At 32.9% G+C, this 20,355-nt stretch overlaps 1 protein-coding gene across 1 annotated transcript in view; it reads right to left on the bottom strand.

The window, feature by feature from the left end:
- The window catches only part of LOC127070478 (RNA-binding protein 25), a 56,731-nt gene that overhangs the window by 18,533 nt on the left and 17,843 nt on the right, over nucleotides 1-20,355 (bottom strand). The window lies entirely within an intron of this gene.

Here is a 20,355-nt window from a genome sequence, read left to right as displayed (position 1 = left end):
TGCAAATAGTGTGATCTTAGGAGCACGTGGGAGAAGTTTCATCTGGATACTAAATGTGAACTCCCTTCGATTATTTCTAATTCGTTGCACGTTATCGTTTGTGCAGTTAGGACACACCAACACCTTTTAAAGTTTCGACGATACATTCTCTCGGGACTGTCATTGTCGTGTCTCATTCTGACGAGATACGTGAGTCGAATAAATTCGAAGCTTAACGATCTATCGAACGGTGATAATAACAGATAGATGGATAAAAAGAAAGAGAGAGAGAAAAAGAGAATAGTATGGCGCAAAATTTTCGTAAGAACGAAGCTGTCAGAAAAATTGTAAAAAAGAAAAAAAAAAGAAAAAGAAAAGGAAAGAAGAAGAAATACAAGCGATAGATATAGTTTATTTATCGTCGCATTATACCCATCGCGTTTGTGGTAAACTTAATTTAAGATTTGTCTGTGATATTACGTAGATGAACGATGCCGTCGATTGCTATAGGCATCGAAAGATATCCCGTAATTATTAGAATTATTATACATACTATAGAATACGATACATATACATGCATCGAGTAAGTTATGTACAAGGTTGTTCGATCGAATGTATACGATCGGAATCGTTCGATTTTTCTTTTTATTATTTTTTTATTTTTTTATTATTTTTTTTTCTTTCTTTCTTTCTTTCCTTTCATATCTTCACTTTGTAGATATAAAGATATATATTAATATTTATCTCTTTTCTTTTTTTGGATTATCTACGTACGATTAACGAAAGAAATTCCTTTAAATCGATCCTTTACATCGACCGAACATCCTTACGTATACACGTTACACATACATAAATTATATATACAGATATAGAAACGAAAAGATTGAGATCGTAATGAAACGATTTCGAAGAGTCGACGTGTTCGAGCCCGATCCTATGTACTTACTTATTATACTTACGTCTCGATATCTATTTTTCGATTAACGAGAATTGGACCGGTGCCCGTTGGAAACATCAACCGATCACATCGTTCTCTCTACTTCTTCATTCTCGTCGTCATTCTCGCCCTTGTCATTTGATCGAAAGATAGAAAGAAAGAAAGAGACAGACATAGATAGAAAATTTCAACGAAAAAAGAGAGAGAACGGGCTTGATCGGGCTCGAAACTTTTCCAAGAATCTTTGTAAATATTAGTTAGAGAGAGAAAGAGAGAGAGAGAGAGAGAGAGAGACAAGCCTTTTTATTACAAAGGACTCTGTCAAGCATTTCAATGCTTTCGACGATCCAAAAAAAAAAAAATATCGATTGATCGATCCCTACGATCATTATTTTTGGATCGCGTAAGCTGTACTCGTAGCTCTACTCGAACTTTTGATAAAAAATATCCACGATCATACTTCCAACTATCTTTTCCAATAAGAAACGATATAAAAAAAAGTAAATAAATAAATAAATAAATAAATAATAAGGAAAAAGCAGTTTATCTCTATGTAATAATCGTATTAAACATCGTAGTCTTTCTCGATCGTGTTAGCGTACGTTTAATCGACACACGCATATCGATGATAATATTCTTTGTATATACATACATATACATATATATATATATTATATATATATTTCATATATATTGATATATATATATATCACCAAAATAAACGTCGTTCATGTCATGATAAATATACAAGTTAGTATTGTATTTTTATTTCAATCCTAACACGTTCCCTTGTAGATATTAGAAACTAATGTTGAAGAAAGAGAGAGAGAGGAAGAGATCTAGAAATCATATATATATAACATAGAATCTTTTCCGATTGAAAATGAACAGAAGGATAGATCTCACAAGTCCGTTCGTATTATCACTCGAAAGTTTCCTGCTAACACGCATACATATATCCACGCAAGCACATGCAAACGCATACATAAACAAACAAACTTGCCCTATATACGTTCGAAAAAGAAAAGACATAAGTTACATAACGAGTGAAACGAGTTCGTTTCTTGCATGTTGACTTCTACTCTCTGTGGCTTTTTGTCGCTAGACGTTTATGCAAATAAAAAGATTAAGTTTATGATTAAGTTAATCTCTCGTGCCTTTCCGATGAGAATTTTCTTACCTTTTCCATCAAATTTTTTATTAGATTTTATAGTCCAAACGATCGAATTAAAATCTTAATGAAAGTTAATAAATATAACATACGCATATATATTCTTCTAATATATATATATATATATATATATATATATATATATATATAATGATCAAAAAGAATATACATAGAGAATAATTACAACGGATCAATGCAGATGCCAATAAAACGGATGTAAGTTATGGTAAGTTATTCTCTTTATACCCAATTAAAGTTTTCTTTTAACTATGGTATCGAATTTATTGTGATTTTACGATCCAATCAATCGCATATGATAATATTTAAAATTGTAAATTGAACGTAAATAAGTTGAAATCGTTTAATTATCGAAAAGTATATACGTTATGGTGTTACCATAATTATATATAGGCTAAAATAAAATCGAGAACTTTTTATATTCTTTTTTTCTTGAGTGTTACGCTCGAATTGTCGTTTCATAGTAATAGAACAACCACGATAGTCATTTCTAAAGACCTTTAACATTTTCTTTACTCTATTCTCTTGTACCTTGAGCAAATAATATATATAGTATATTATACATACATACATACATACATACATACATACATACATACATACATACATATATATACATATATATTCTTCCTAACTCTCTTACATATATTATTGCTTTTTTTAATCTTAATCCTAAGATTAAGAAGAACTCTGACATTATGAAATCACGAAGAGTTTCTCTCGTTATGTCGGCCAGCCACATCGCTACACAGACAGAGAAGATCGCGGCCGTTGACTTTGCCGTTTCCGCTTTACGTTTACCAGCTCGTCTGCTAAGTAAAAGAAAGAAAGAAAGAAAGAAAGAAGAAGAAGAAGAATGAAAAGACTGGTCTCTAGAGAAAAAGAAAAAGAAATGTACGGGTTGCATTCGTTTTCTCTATTTTAAGACGAGTTAAACACGTTTTATATATCGATTTTATATATCTTAAGATTATATATGCGTGAAAAAGAGAAGAACGAGTATGTGTGTATATATTTACATATATAATAAACGAAAATTTAGAAGAAGGGTAGTTTCAATGGTTCAACGAGTTCATTCGTTTGAGATATCAACGGTTTTTGCCCATCTGCAGCACTACCCTACTTTGAATTATAAAAAAGGTATAGGTATACGCACAGCTTTTGTGTGTGTCTTCAAAGAAATGCACCCTACTTCGAAGGATTTTTATTCTTTATGTAAGTGATAACAAAGAGATCTCTTGAAAAGTTCTACATAGAAAACTTGATCTCTGATACGTTAAAAATCTTCTCAATATCTTTTTTTCTTTTTTCTTTCTTCTTATTTCTCCCTTTTACTCTTCCCAAATTTTTTCAAAGCTCTTCTTCTGTCTTCTACGATTTACATTCATTTTATATTTCTTTTCTTTCTTTTTTTTTCATGAAACATAAAAAATATATAAAATCGTTGTGATTCTCCTTTTGTAAAATGAATAAAATTGATTAGCGTAATATATAATATATATGTATAAACGATCGAAGCGATCTCATTTATTATAGTAACATGTTTAAACGATAATAAAATATATATCGATATTAGTCTACGTGTTCTTCTTCTTTTACGTCACTTAGGTCACGAAAGAAGAAGAATATCATGCTCGGAATCACGAGATTACATAAATCCGCGCTTGATTACAGGCTCACGGCGATCCATAATTTTATGGAAAGAAAGAAAAAGAGAGAGACCTTATCTCGATTCTCGTATAAATGTTAGTATTCTTTCATCTATCCATTGTGACGTCTTCTTCGATCGATGGACACAAAAAGCAATATTTGATCTCTTTTTTAAAAGAACGTCCCATTATAAATCACAGATAGTTATATTATATTATACTAGGATGTCACAAGAAATTGCTTCTAATCAATGAATTAACTTGATTTATATTTAAACGAAATTTTAATCACTTTTCCATTTTAAATCCAATTGATTTACAAATGAATCGCTTCTTATCGTCTCTTATATCCGTATCACGAGCTCATCTTCGTGCATTAAAAATGCAATTATTTCTATGGAGACACGTGTTTGATCTGACATTTAAAATCAGATATTCAATTAAATATAGTAAAAAATAGAAAGAAATGAGAGGGAAGAAAAAAACCAAAGATTTATTTCACTCGTCGAGATAAAAAGTCACGTATCTTTTTTGCCGATCAATCGATATTTATAAATGACGATATAATAAAGTGTTTCTCACCTTTAAACTTTAGCGGCCCTTTAACGTTGGACATCGAATAGTCTCTAAATCTCATATAGGTACGAGTTGTGGAATTCATCCGTGTCTCATTCCTACTATAATCTAGTTAGCTAGCTACCTAGCTGGAATAAGCTAGTCTGGTTCATTCGTTCGTTCGCTTGCTCTCTAAACTTGCTTTCATAACGAGTTAATTCTTTTGTCTCGTCGATGCCTATCCATCCAACGACACGACGTCGAAAGAGGTGCGGCCGATGCTTTTTCGAGCTACTCTCGATGTTAAAAAGGCCGACACGTACGTACTTACGTACACGATCAACGACAACGACGACGACGACGACGACGACGACGACGACGACGACGACGACAACGACGACGACAACAACAACGACGACGAGGATGACGACAATGACGACGACGAGACAAATCTCGCTGATGGGAAACCTTCATTATATTATATTAGCTCGATATAATTTCGTGTAAAAGGTCTATTAAAAGAGTTGAAAGTACATTATATTACTTCCTTTTTCCTACTTCAATTATGTTACCTTTCAAGTGTCAACGTTCCCGAGAGAAAACTTTCCTCTTCCGTGTCTTCTATTATATTTTCCATTGTCGTCGTTTGTCGTCGAGCCCTCACTTGGGATTTTTTATTTGCTATAGTCTTTCATCCTTATTCTCTTCCTATTGTATTTCCTTGAACAATATTTTTTTTTCCTAGTAAATTCTTTTTTATTTCGCTCTACAACCACACCTTCGACCTCCTAAAAGAACTTAAATTTCTTTCCATTTTTTTTTTGTAGCCGTTTACGAAAAATCAATCATGATTTTTATTCAAATCGTTATCTCTGTCGATAGCTTAGTTCGATTTATTATTTCTTCTTTCTCTCTCTATCTCTCTGTCTCTGTGTTTTACAAAAAAATTGTCAGAGACTATAAAATCAAAGATTCATAAGTTTCCTCGTTAGAAACATAAATTTCGATTTATATTTCTCTCGAGTTTTTCTCTTTCAAAAAAGAAGTAAAAGAAACAGTAGAAAAAGAAAGAAGGAAGAAGGAACGATCGTGAAAATTGTTAGACGAGCGTTACGATTTATGTTTCAAAGTATCTCTTTTCTCTTATTTTTTTTTTTTCTTATTTCTTTTTGACCGATCAAGCACTCACGTGTATACGTCAATGATTTTTATTCCTCTCATTCCTTGACGTCATACCTCCTCTCTCTCTCTCTTTCTTTCCCTCTTTCTTTTTCATTGAAACGGTGAGATAATATTACAGAAAGGTGTAGGACATTTACAACGAAAGACTCTGCAAGAATGTGAGTCAGCAGAGGTCAAAGGCCATAAGTCGGTCGACAGTATACTCCATCGAGAAATACTAGAAACGGCAAACAACGTTTGCAAATCGGCCAGAAAACAAGTGAGAGTGGTGAAAGATCGATCGATCTTCGACCTGACGTCGACGTCAGGGCAAACAGCAGCTGATATTTGCGCTTTCTCTCTCTCTCTCTCTCTCTGTCTCTTTCCAGAAATAACGCGCGAATGCAGTATTTCGCTTATACGAAGCAATTTCATTTGTATCGTTTCGTATTTCACAGAAAGAAAAGAGAGAACGAACAAACAAGATTCATTTCGAACAACAAAATGAGTTAACAAGAAGAAAAAGGAAAATTATATTTGTTTGTCATTTGCTTTCAATAACATCTAATTCTAATAAAAGATTAGGAAAAAGGGTAAAAAGAAAAGAATGAAACTTGCAACCTAAATACGTATTTCTGATTATAAGATAATAAAAACGAAGAAATAAATATCAAAAAAAAAGGGTAATAGTAAACCGTGAAACGCGAAATTAGAAATGTGTAATCGAATTATAATACGTCTAGTTCCTTTTCCGTATACAGGATAAGTCAAAAGTATTCCTAGATTAATTATTATTTATTTACTTTTCTTTTTCAGATTATAAAACAACGATCTAAGGAAATTTTTCTTTACGATCTAAAAATAATATTGGCCCAAAGAAACGATGTCGAAGAAGATCGAGATCAAATCGATTTTTGATATCGGATAGAATCTTTTGTTCCATCCTGTATACCCTATACACTCATATACATATTTATTAGAAAATTCGATTCGTATCGTTTGTCGTCTCGTATCGATTATGTAACACTTCGGATAAATTGAAGAAGAGAAAAAGAAAAAAAAAGATAAAAAGAGTAGGAACAAAAGCGCGTTACGTAGTAACGTCAGTAACAATATCATCATCATCCGTGTTTCGTTCGCGTAATACTTGTCAAAGGCACGTTTTCCTTACGAATTTAATCGCGTCGGTTACACCAGTTATATCTATCCGATTTGCTTCTGCCGTAATATACCCAAGCTTTTTATGTAATCGCAGAAGCGAACGTTTTATAAACGTTTACGTCACGAAACGTAACATTTTCTTTCTTCTGTCAGTACGATTCATATCGAATATCTGTTAATATTCACAAACCGATGGCGAATACGAAAAAAGAAACAACTCTCGATTACGCGTTCGATGAATGTCTTTGCAATAAATTAAGCGCGCAAGCTCAATATCCTTAAGCGATAATAATTTCGGTTTTCTCTCTCTTTCTCTTCCTCCCTGTTATATTCCCCTCTCCTATCCATCCAACCACCCATCTCGACCCAACCACTACCTACCCCCATCCATTTCGTATTCCACTCGATCGATCGTTTCATGCAAATTACACGAGAATGTCCAGGCCAAACCATTCCCATTTACAATTTACACCTTCATTATCCAAGTTATTTTACGTTCACTTCAAGATATATTCGTACGATTTTTCTGTAATATTACGCGATTGATTTTTCTAACGTTACGTAAATAAAAATCGTTCAAGTAATATTCTAATGATAAAACGATATTATCGATCGTTTAATATAGAAATTATTCTGTAATACTAAAAATAGCAAAGATCTCTATGATAACGATCGTGTATCCATACCCAATAATACGAATTAGGAGATAGAATATCGAGTGAGATAAAAATATGGAAAATATTTGCAGGGAAGACGATGAAGTAGTAATGACGTAACGATATTACTTAAGATCCGTATCGAATTGATATTAGATTTATCCTTGAAACGGGTGTCGTAATTATTTTTTCAAAGAATCGTTTCTCACGATACATTTCACGGTGAATTTTCATTAAGTACTCGAAACAATTGATTAGTCGCAAGTACTTCTGTGAAGAGTTTTCCCCTACGAATCTCTCTTTCCCTCCCTCTCTATCTACTTCTCCTATCCCTCCCCCTTTTCACCCCATTTCCCCTCCGCCCTTCCCCCTTTCCTCGGCAGGAATAAATTTAACTCGCGAACGTTGGACTCGCAAATACGTTTTCAAAGAACGTATTCGTAAGGCAGGCTTCGCTCGAATTAGAAGGGTTCACTTGTGTATGTATGCGCTTATGTGCATATACACGTACATACGCTTATGCACCAGCATTTGTAAGCTCGCTACGAAGGGAAAGCACCTCTTGTTGGCCCTTCTCTAGTCGTCGGTTGGAAACGAAAGACTGATTCATCCGGGAATATCCTACTTCTCTCTCTCGTTTCTCTCTCTCTCTGATTATACGTTCGAGGAAGACATTCCTATTGAAAGTTTCGAAATTCTCTATTTGCATTTGGATTCTCCTCTGGTTGATTCTCTTTTCATTTCTATTCCCTCTTTCTCTCTCTCTCTCTCTCTCTCTCTCTCTCTCTCTCTCTCTGTATCTCTCTTTTTCTGTTTTATACATAATTATAAATTTAAAATGTTGGGTGCATGTTGATCCAAAAGTACATACATATGTATTATAGATAATAAATCATTTGCAATTTTATTCAAAAGTCGATTCAACATTTTTTTAATTATTAATTAGTTTTATATTATTGGTATAGTAGTGGTTATACGTATATATATAAACGTATACATCGGTGTTCGTACAATATTTTTAGAACTAAAATATATCCTATACTTATTTTTTTGTTTTTTAATATAAATCCTGACAAATTATTTATTGGCCAACTTAAATGTATTTTAAATTATTCCAATACTTTCTTAAGATGATCATGATTTATTATTATAATATACTATAGTAATTTCTTGACTGAAAACTCAATATTTCTTTTTTGTTTTCTGTTCTTTTTTTACTGAATTGTTATTAATTACTTATTTATTAATTATTGACTTATGATAACCATCTAATATTTCAAATAGTTCGAATAACACTTTTATATATATTTATATATATAAAAATAAAACTCGAAACTTCCATAGATATATACAAAGCGTAACTCTCGAAATAAGATATTTGCGGACTGTAGGATGATTCGACGGGAGTTCCGTTGACTCAAATCGTATATTCTATCGTTGTCGGTCCAAGAAAATTTTCCTCGATCTAGCTAGACCAATGTCTCGAATTCTCTCTTTCTCTCTCTCTCTCTTTCTCTTTCCGTAGAAACACGAAGAACCCTATTCGAGCGAGAAGATAAAAAGAGGAACCGTTGGGCAACGGTTCTTGCCAAATAGAGAGAGAGAGATACGTGAATATATAGATATATAGATAGATATAAAGACAGATAGAGAAAAAGATTTTTCTTTAGACCGATTTTTCCAAGCTTCTGCCGGTAACGTTCATCTCTTTCTATTTCTAGGTCAAAGAATAAAATAGAAAGGAATGGAAAAGAAAAGGAAAAGAAAAGAAAAAAAAAAACAGAAAAGAGATCGTTCGTTCTTCTTTTAAGCCAACGAAGAAACGCTTTTCACGGCCCTACGATAGTTACGAGGTTACGCTTCCTGAATCTTATTGTATGTTGAAAAATGAAATGCGAACACGGACAATGTAGAAAGAGAAAAAGAGCAAAAGAGAGGGAGAGAGAGAGAGAGAGGAAAAGGAAGGAAGGGATGAGGAAACGCCAGGTGCAACGAATGCATCGGGGTGATCGAGTTTTATCTTCGTGCGAAAGTGCCACGTATTATCGATCGCTTTACTTCTTTCATTCGATCTTTGTTTGCAATTTAAAATACGTACATAAATACATACCTACATACGTACATATATACATAGATACGACGTCATTACTCAGACAAAATTGATTTTCTGATTATTTCGATAAAATAAGGAAAAAATAGACGATTTTATCTATAACCATTTTTAAACATTGAATCATCGAATTTATCGATTAATTAAAAAAAGAAAAGGAAGATCATCGAAGTCAAAGATCTGAGATAAATTCAATTTTAGATATATCTATACATTTGATTATATCAAGTCGATTCAAAAAATTCCTAAACTTGTATTCTGAAAATTTGGAGAAAATGAAATTAGGACACCGTAGAAAGTCACTAAAAAAAGACACTAAATTGATTTTTAAGATCGTCTCGAAACTCTTGACTCATACATATATATATATACATAATTATTTCAAGATATAATCTTATGTAATATATTTTATATTTGTTATTCCAAGAATATTTAACGTTTAAAAAATGTAAATTAATGTTTAAGATATTCAAAATAATTTAGAATAATCAGAAGAGTTGAAAAAGACTGGAGGATCTCTCGAAATGATCGAAGGGCGACCTTTTGAAGGGCGTTCTCCTCACGAAAGCTCCTGTTTGGAGTGCAAGAGAGGAAGAATGGGAACCCTTCGGGTCGTCATGACAACGTGAACTAGCGGTCTCCTGATCCCCTCCCCCCCAGCTCCAGTTCAACCCCCCCGAATACATACATATGTATGTATTCAGCCCGTGTCGCCGTAGCCAAGCCAAGCGATTAATCTCTCGGTGATCTTCGATGACGATGTGAGCGTGTATGCATCGACGAGAAGCCAAATCGATCGCAACACACCTAATCTCCATTGGGAATAAAATATCGAGCTCGAAAATAACAGTGTTAAGTGATACGATGGTTTTTAGCGTGATCGATCGATTCGATAACAATGATCGCGTTTCCTTTAGATATTATTTCTTTTAATTGAAAATTACAATTATCTAGTTCATCATAGTTTACCTAAATACGATCTTACGATATTATTTTACAGAATCGCGGTCGTATTAAGTGCTCGAATTTGTAACATTTGTTTACAAATTATATTAATATTACATAATATTAACGAGATACTTTGTTCACATATGTATACTCGTATAACTCTATATATTCGTAATATACAATGTACCTTTCTCAAGCTTCTTGCACCTTGGACTTGTTTTCGAAAAATGATGAACGATTCGACCCGAATATCATCGATAACATTTAATCGGAATGGTAGTCGAGAAATTAAAGTGAAGAAAAATGTTTTACGGTAAAAATAAAAATATATACACACACGCATATATATATATATAAAAAATGAGTATATTTTTATATAAATAAAAATTATTCTATATCAGTGTTTTATTCGTATACCCGGAAGTGCTATTTATCATTATATCTTATCTAATACTAGAATATTTTTTCTTTTTTTTCCTTCGTTGCAATACAATGCTAATTAGAATTTTGTTAGATTAGCAGTTCGACCAACTGAACGTATCAACGAAGAAAAACGTTTCTGGACGATGTTAAATTATCAAGAACTATCTGTGCAATGCAGCTTCCGAAGAATTACAGCGAGCAACGAAAAAAAAAATAAAAAAAGAAGAAGAAGAGAAGAGAAAGGATAGAGAAACACGAGAAAATCTAATGGAAGAAACGGCGAATACGTCACACGCTTTTGCGTGTTGGAATTTTACTCGGCTTGAATTGGCCATTTCTTACGCGTCCTCGTAAAGCTCGATACGCAATGAGATCAAATCGAAAATATGCGTATTATTCTAGTATTATTGTTTACATACATCTTACACAATAATCATTTATTTATTTAGCGTATCATACATCTATATCAACAATTTCGATTTGCGTTGTAGTATCTATTTTTTTTTATTTTATTTCAATGTTATGTTTATTTGAAATTCCAAATAATTTACACGACTGGCTGAATATATAAATGAATATTGTAAAACGAACATTCAGTATTATACATAATAGACAAAGTTAATCTACATTTTGTTTGTGAAATCTGAAAAAAAATAATATCTTCTTTTATCGTTTCGATCTAATGGGTTAGATCTTTTCATACGTCGAATGAAAAGATGAATGATTAGATTTGTTGTTCATAGATCGGAATTTTGACGTCAAGAAAAGGGATCTTTCGACCTCTAGAAATAACGAAACCTCTTTTGATTCTTCCTACATATATCCAATATCTTTCCAATCAATTTTATTTCTCTTTGAATAAAATTGACCGAATAAAATCCCGAAGTCATCCAACTTCTCGATTCAAGAAATATGAAATAATAATATATGTATGTATGTATGTGTATATATATATATATGCTCATTCCTATAAATTTCGAACAAACAAAATAAATATTGATGATCGATGAATCGAAAATCATCTTACCCTTACCAAGACATTCACGAGTTAAACTAACATAAAAGATAATAACTTTCTTCGACTTTGCTCGCTAAAGATATTTACGCACTTCGTAACACGCGATAACGAACACGTTGCTTCGTTTTTAGAACGATAGTAAGAACGAACGAACGAACGAACGAAAGAACGAAGAAGCGAACTAACGTATGTACGAACGTGCATAGATATATACATATGTACGTCTTGCAGGTTTATCGTTTATCACAATTTTTCTTTTTTTACAGAATGCAAATGGAAGAAGAAGAAAAATAGATAAGGGAAGTAATCGAAATAAAATTTTCGTTAATATTTACAAGGCAAAAAAAACTGTATATAAAAAGAAGACAAATTATAGAAAGTCTTTCGATCTAGATAACGCAATGTGTAAAACATCTAATCTAATCTAATCTCATCGAGGATATCTTTCGATGTCGTGAAATTCAATTACTTTGATATCTTCGTTACATGCAATCTCATAACGAGATCACGATAAATAAGTATTAAACATACATACATACATATTTTAATCTTTCCAATATCTGTTTTTGATGTTCCTGTTAAAATTCAATTATGTCGGAAAATTTTTATTTTGTGTTTAGTGATAAACGAAATGATAAATTTCGTTCAGAAAGTTGAATCACTTTGTTCGAAAAAGTTTTCTTTTTTTTTTTTCTTTTTAATCATCCTTGAACTTATATCATGTATCTATATGCATAAGTATTATATCGTTTGAATCGTTTGAACGATATTACGGTAAAGATCTTCTTTCAATTTATTCGTTTCGTCAGAAGCTAAAGAATTTCTGACACGCTAAACGAATCGCGTGATATGCGCGTGCATATCGATGAACCTCGTAGGGGGTCTTTCCTTCGGTTATATTAGCTTAATTGAAGCAATGATTTAAATGCCCTCTAAATAGAGAGAAGGCGCATTGTAATATCGGTCTGCCAACTTGTCTGACGAACATACGTTTTGATTAAACGATAAGTCCATACACACGCACACGCACGCACGCACACACACACACATACACAAGCACATATATATATATAAATATTTAAATGCAGATGTAGTTGCATAAAGACATTTACATAACGTTACAAAGAAACACCTGTTTCTTAAACTTTGATTGATCCTCATTATAAATAACATTTCATTACGAAAGAATTCTAACAAGTCATTTCGTTATATTAAAAAACATGGTTTTCTTTTTTGTTGATTCCGTTTTGTCGATGAATCATTCCTCGAAAAGAAAAAATACGATGTATAATTTAGATCACTCGCGTGATTACCGGCTCATCTTATTGCGTAGATATTTCTATATGTATATATACAATAGCGAATTTATTCGTTCCATGATTTATAAATAAAATCATGATTATCGTATATACAAATGAATTAATTAAATTTCTTGAAATTCTTTATATGAATATTATATATTTTTCAATAACGCACATGAAACGAGTTCTCGTTGATCGTGCTTTAGAAGTTAACTGCAGCACACGTTAGACTCGTGCTCGTTTTAAACACGTGATTCCGGTGTTGCGTTACCTACTCTACTATTACAAACAACGTATTCAGAATATCAGGACATATTGTACGTTAACGATATATGTGTTTACAGTTAATACAGAGAAGTTCGTCGATTGATACGAGCAAATAATAGGACACAAGGAAATCGTGATCGATAATAGTAAGGTTATACGTATGTATGTATACAATTCACAATCGACAACATGTCTGTTTATATGTGTGTGTGTATATCTGTGTGTTTTCATTCTACGTTCCGTAATAGGTTAACTAACAAATTACGAGAAAAAAAACGATGGAGAAAAGGGGGAAAGAGAACAGGAAAGAGTCGTTTGAATTTCGATGACGAAGTCCTGATTACGAGGCAACCTAGTCGTTCCTGGTCATTCGCACAAACGAAACGAAAGAAGCGTGACGTTCATTAGAGCATTTAGATGGAGTCAACAAAATGATTAGTAAGAGTTTCAAGTATATTCGAAACGTTACCGCACACGAAGCACAGATAATTTCAAGAAAACGCTGAAACCTACAAAACGCACTTTTCTGCTTTATGCAAGTATGTATGTACGTAAATTCGTTCGCCACATAATCGTATGTAATGTCATTTGCGTTATCGATAATACATAAATCTCTCTCTTTATTCCCATCTTGTTGGAATTATGCGATAATGAAAATACTTATATAGGTAGGTAGGTACGTAAGTATTTATATTTCGAGAGTCGAGCCATAGTACGTTCGCGAATAACACGAACGAACATTTAAACGACGAGTTTCTGCTCCGTTTCGTAGCGAGCTCGACACTTTCACCGCGAGCAGAGAACCGTAAAACGATGACGTGGATCCTTTTGCAAAGCTCCGTCGAGTTTCGTGTCGATCGTTCACGTTACACCTGCGAGAACATGGATATTCGAAAATCCGAAAAAGATTACAAAGAGGACAACAAAATCGGAGCAACGATCGGCGAGATCAATTTTTATTCGCAATTGTGTGCGTGTGATGTCTCGATTAAAAAACCTTCGGTTCATTCATAAAGATCGTAAGAGCTTCGTTAAAATAAGTAAGAGTGAAATAGACAAAGAGACATAGATAAATAGATAGATAGCTTTTCGAAACAGCTGATCGACAATGAATAGTTCAACTATAAATAAATCGTTAATAGCTTTATATTTTAGTGAGCAGCTTTCGAGCTAACGTAAGACATAACTTTTATTTTTGGAGCAGATTTTAAAAGACAGATTTCTAGGTATACGCGGGATATATATACATTTATGTATGTATGTATATATGTGCGTATATATGTTCGCACGTACATGTATATACGTAACAATGGCTGCTTAGTCACACGACCGGCTTCGTTAATGACGACACTGATGATGATGATGACGATGATAATGATGATACGCTCGTACGACTCGCATCGATTATCAAATCAAGTGGATTAGCGCATAACACACAGCACACATGTTTTTCTATGAACATCTTTTCGCAGAACCAAACTAGCGTATAATAGGTATTTCTTTTACGCGATTAAAATAATTAGAATTGTTCTGTTTTCCTTCCTCTTAGTTGTTTCGTTTATTTACACAATGATAATAATGTTTATGTACACGTCTGTTACTAAAGTATAAACATTAACTTTTTTTTCTCTATTTCTCTCTTGTTTGTCTCTCGAGAAACTTATAAATCACCTCTCGTATTTTTCTCTTTTTCTTCTATTTATTCATTCTCTTTTTCATTTTCTCAAAACCCACGTCGACCAGAAAAATTACTACCTTACAACAAGATACATTTTTATTTATTGGCACATTACTACCAGCGATATTCAACGATATCAGACTTTGCAACGAGTGCGTTGGTGTTCGTTGCTTAATCATTCTTCCTCGTGTATGAATATACGAATGAAAACAAATTAAAATAACGTATTCTTTTTCGAAACCAATGTTATCAATCTCTCACTACGGAAATCTTCTCGTTTCGTCCTCTTTCTCCTTCAATTATTTTTCTTTCCTTGTTATGTCGTTTTGCTCTGTTTTTATTATTTATTTATTTATTTATTTTATTTATTTCCCTCTCCGATAAGCGAAAATCTTTTCGTTCCTTCTCTTTCATTTATTTGTCTTTTTCCTTGTATCATTCGTTTTTTCTTTTTTTTTTTTTTTTAATTATTATCCACTTTTTACGTAGATTATTTTCCGTAGATAAGTTTTTTTCACGTAGATAAATTCAAGTAAGACAAGAGAAAGAAAACGAAAAAAGAAAAAGAAAAATAATTTGTGACCGAGGTATCCAATACTCGTACCATTGAAAAGGCAAAGAATACTGGCTTTGGATTTCGGCCCGATAATCAAATCATTTGATATTAGTCACCCTTGACGACTGTGCGTTATTACATATCGCGCACAGACAACACATTAGTGACTAAAGAGAGAGAGAGAGAGAGAGAGAGACTTTATATCACGCAGATAATAAATTTGTTACAACCCACAAAGTGAAGAGAGAAAGAGAGGAATAAGAGAGGAGATAGATAGAAAAAGACGTACGAACTATTTTTGAAATAAAAATCTTTCAAGAGAAGAGAAAGGGATTTGAACCTGCAAGGTTGGGACCAACAAGCAACCACGCTGAACATTACCCTACGCATCAAACGTACGAATTTTGTTCTGATATTACGACATACTTATCGTCCATATTTATTTATATTTTTCTTTTCTTTTTATAAAATAATAAAAGAACGCACCGTATACGTTCTCTATTTTTTTTCTTTAACGTTTTCTTCTTTCTTTCATAGAAACGTACTTAGAATAAAAGGAATGTTAAATAGATAAAAGATAAAAATTATATATCATAAACAATCTAATCGTACAATATAATATCATAGGTATGTGTATCGATCAATTACGTTGTCACACGGCAACACTCGAAAGATCATCATACATTGGATAACGAACGAAAAACTCTCAATGGGAGATAATTTAATCTGAGACATGTCATCGACGAATATATATGTATATGTGTGTGCGTGTCTATATAAATGTATACATTTAATTACGTACATGCGTTTTAAATGTATCCTCAAGTGTTATATGAAAACAATCTTTTTTTCTCTCTTCTATATTCGATAATATGACTCGATCGAGTCAGTTTTGGGAGATAAAATAAAAAAATCAAAAAGACTAAGACGATTGGATGAAGAGATGAAGAAGACAGAAGGAGGGGACTATAACGGTGTATACAAGCAAATGATATATGGATACTTGTTAAAAAAGCAAATTCGTATTCCCAAATGAAGTTCATTAAGAGATAACGATTTCTACGTAAAGAAGATTAATGATAAAGCAAGAAGTATTCTGCTCGAAAAATATCTTCTAAGATATTTTCTTCAATTTTGTTTAGAATACCAAGAATTGTCTCAAAGTAATTTGATTTAAAAAGAAAAAATAAATAGGATCGATTTAATCTCTTTCTGAGAAACTTTTATATAGATTAATTTGTTTTTCTTTCTTTCTTTCTCTCTTTTTTGTATTCTTTTCTTTTCCAAATTGTAAAATTAGGAGCATCTAGAAACAGTTTGAACGGCACGACCTGTGTTTCCTCGAATTTTTATTTTCACTTGGTTATTTTTTCTTTGTTTTTTTTCTTTTTGCAAGAACACAACTTTCCTCAATTTTCTTACTTCCTTTTTCTGTTTTCCCTCATTTTTCTTTCTTCCACTCGTTTCGTTATGCAAGGAAAAAAGGGAGAAAAATGTTGACGATAATGTCGTTGGTAACAGCTACAAGAAATCAATGATAAATAACGTGAATCGTTTGCTCTTTTAATGTCGGCACGTTCGACCGAATGGATAATTCACGTGTGGTGGCTTCGAAGTAGTAACTACTACCTACAACTTACAAGAACGGAAAAGGCCAAGCGAAAGGAAAGTTCTTTGCGAAGGAAAGGAGAGCAGACAATGAAAGAAGAAAAAGACGGAGATCTTTTAACATGGATGGAGTATAACGTCGTAACGCTAACTATTATTATAATGCACGCGCTATTTTTATATTAGAGAGAGAAAGAGGTAGAAGAAAAAAGAACGAAAAAAAGAAAAATTGAGTCGATAAAAAATAATTGTCAAAGACAAGATAGGTATCTCATCGTACAAGCTCGTACCGATAATTTACTACACGGAAAATTCTGATATTGCTTCGAGTGATCATTACGTAAGATCTGTACGAGTGTTATGTATGTGTGTATATGCACGGAATAAATTTTGTGTGCAGATACAACAGAAGCCTCCGTTAAACGCGTGATCAGAGAGACAATAATTAAATTTCAAATGTTTGAACGCGCGAAGATACATACCTACATAATTACATGAGTTTACAGAGAAAATGTTATATTTGTATTAAAACGAAAAAAGAAAAGAAATGATCCGTATTAATCGTCGATAGTCACGTGTTTCCCTTGAAATTTTACTCAACTTCGAATAATTTCTTTTTAAGACCTTTCGAGAGTTCATTCTCTCTTTTCTTCATTCTTTTTTCTGTCCTCCGAATTGCGAAACAACGAGCCTAGCACGTTAACGATTGGCATTAACAAATGTTAACGTAATTGATATTTAAAATCATTGAGAAACTTTTGAGCCTCTCTTAAAAGACGTATTTAATTAATTAATTATCAAAAGATTTATTAAAAATTATTATCGAATTTTCAAAGATCTAGAACGGTCTTGAGCCTACATTTTAGATTTAATGAAATTGCTAATAAACGACGACTCGTTCTGGGATTACCGTAATGGATAATAAAATAATTGATTCGAGGGATGCTGGTTCGCGTGAGTCAGGCGGATATAAGCGAAGAACTACAGGAGTGGGTCATCGTTTAAACGTAATAGAGAGAAGGGGAATAGAGAAGAGAAGAGGGTTAGATTCGCTATTCGATTTTATCCCGTCTCATCTGGAAGCAACTTGTTGTTTCATCATACCTACCGATAGATCGAAAGCGACTCACTCTAAACCGGTTAGAAGTTTCTTTATCGTTAAGTCCTACGCTAACAATGTTTCACTTGCATACATATGTATATGTATAAATACGTGATTGATTTTTCAATCAATCGTGATTGCTTATCGATTTATAATCGGTCTAACAACAAATAGAATTGATTAATTTCTCTCGATATACATATATGTGTATATATATATATATATATATATATATATATATATATATATATAGCGATAGAGTAATAAAAAGATATAAAAGGATCGATTGAAATCGAGACGTCCTATGTACGTACGGTATCGAAAGGACGATTGTGATTGCCTATTAAGGATAAAGGTTATTTAATTAACTGCTTGCACCCACGTGTTCTTTGCGTGGATAAAAGAAACAGAGAGAGATAGAGACGCACCTTAAACGGTGCAGGGTCAAAAACGTACGAGAGTGACGTTCATTGATTATTAATGACAATATATTTCGATAAGTCTCTTAATAGGGAACAACGCCTAGAAAATGAATTAGTTATATGTATGTATATCGTAAAAGATCGAACGCTCGATCGATCGATCGATCGATCGATCAAAGAAAACTAAATATTCAGATACATATTCTTAGCATTTTCTTAGCCAGTAAAAGTTTCCATTGCCACGTTGGAAACGTCTGATTCGAAGGAGAGATAAGAATCTAAGCTCTTGCGCGCTGCGGTAGGTATATAGATATATATATACACATACATAAATACACACATATACCAAGAGACAAGAACGCAAGAGAACTCGTTTCCGCGTGCTGAGAGTATGTTAGCAGCTTGATGTTGACGTCTCGGGTGGGTGGCAAACTGGTGGATCGAATCGCGTTGAAATTACGTGGGATGAAGCGAGAAGGAAAGATTGCAAAGAGAGAGAGAGAGAGAGAGAGAGAGAGAGAGAGAGAGAGAGAGAGAGAGAGAGAGAGAGAGAGAAAGAAAAGATAAAGATAGACGTATATATAAGCCTACATATGTATAGAACGCATTGCTCGTTATCATTATGCAAATGACCCAGGCAGACGTTAGAAAAGAGCTACGTGTACACGTGTATACGTACGTATATATATATATATATGTATGTATGTATGTATGTATCTACGTATCTATATATATTGTTACTTCCCTTTTTCATTTCTCCTTCGAAAAGTCATTGAATCAAAAGATGAGCTAACCTAATACTAAAAATAAACTATTTTGCAAGTTTCTGAGTCATTATAAATGACGATAATGTATTGTTGATCACGTTGATAAGCCTCGTGCTAAATGACGTTCTCCTTTTTCTTTTCTTACTTACTTACTCACTTTCTTTTTTTCTTTACGATGATCGATAAGAAGAAAAATAATCTAAGTACATAATGTATCTCGATTGCTTTATTATTCTTTCTTTCTTTCTTTCTTTCTTTCTTTCTTTCTTTGATATTAAAAATAAAAAGGATAAATATCAAAGATAAGCGGACAAATTATTCGCATGTTCTATTGCGCGAACCGGATTTTCTACACGATGCCATTGACCTGTGAGCGATACCAGATATCGATTTACATATAATTATAACTAGAAGGGATAAAAAAATGGAGAAGAATCGTAGAAATGTGTCTGCATATATCATAAGTCTCTTCGAGAGGTCCAGTTCGATAACCTACTACTACCCTCTCCTCCCATCTCCTTCCAGTCTCCTCCCACCCTTTCTCCTACCCGACTCTTACTTTTTCTACCCTTCTATCGTCGTATTCCGACGTAATCTATGCTTTGTTTACGTTATTTATCGAGTTACGCTGTGCTTTCGGCAAGGCCGAAACTTGTATCACGAGTAAAAACAATCTGCAATTAAACTAACGGATAACAAAGACTACCCAATGTTATTAGATATTATTTAATTCGTATGAGGAAAGGAATGAAAAACAAAAAACAAAGAGAACAATATGCAAAGAAAAAAATAAAATTACGATAATCAGCGGAATTAGTTGACGAAACATTATAATTATATAAGATTATTTTCTTGCTTAATTAAATCG

This window comes from Vespula vulgaris, chromosome 18 (assembly GCF_905475345.1).
Source record: "Vespula vulgaris chromosome 18, iyVesVulg1.1, whole genome shotgun sequence".
Lineage (NCBI taxonomy): Eukaryota > Metazoa > Arthropoda > Insecta > Hymenoptera > Vespidae > Vespula > Vespula vulgaris.
This window is presented reverse-complemented; position numbering and strand designations above follow the sequence as displayed.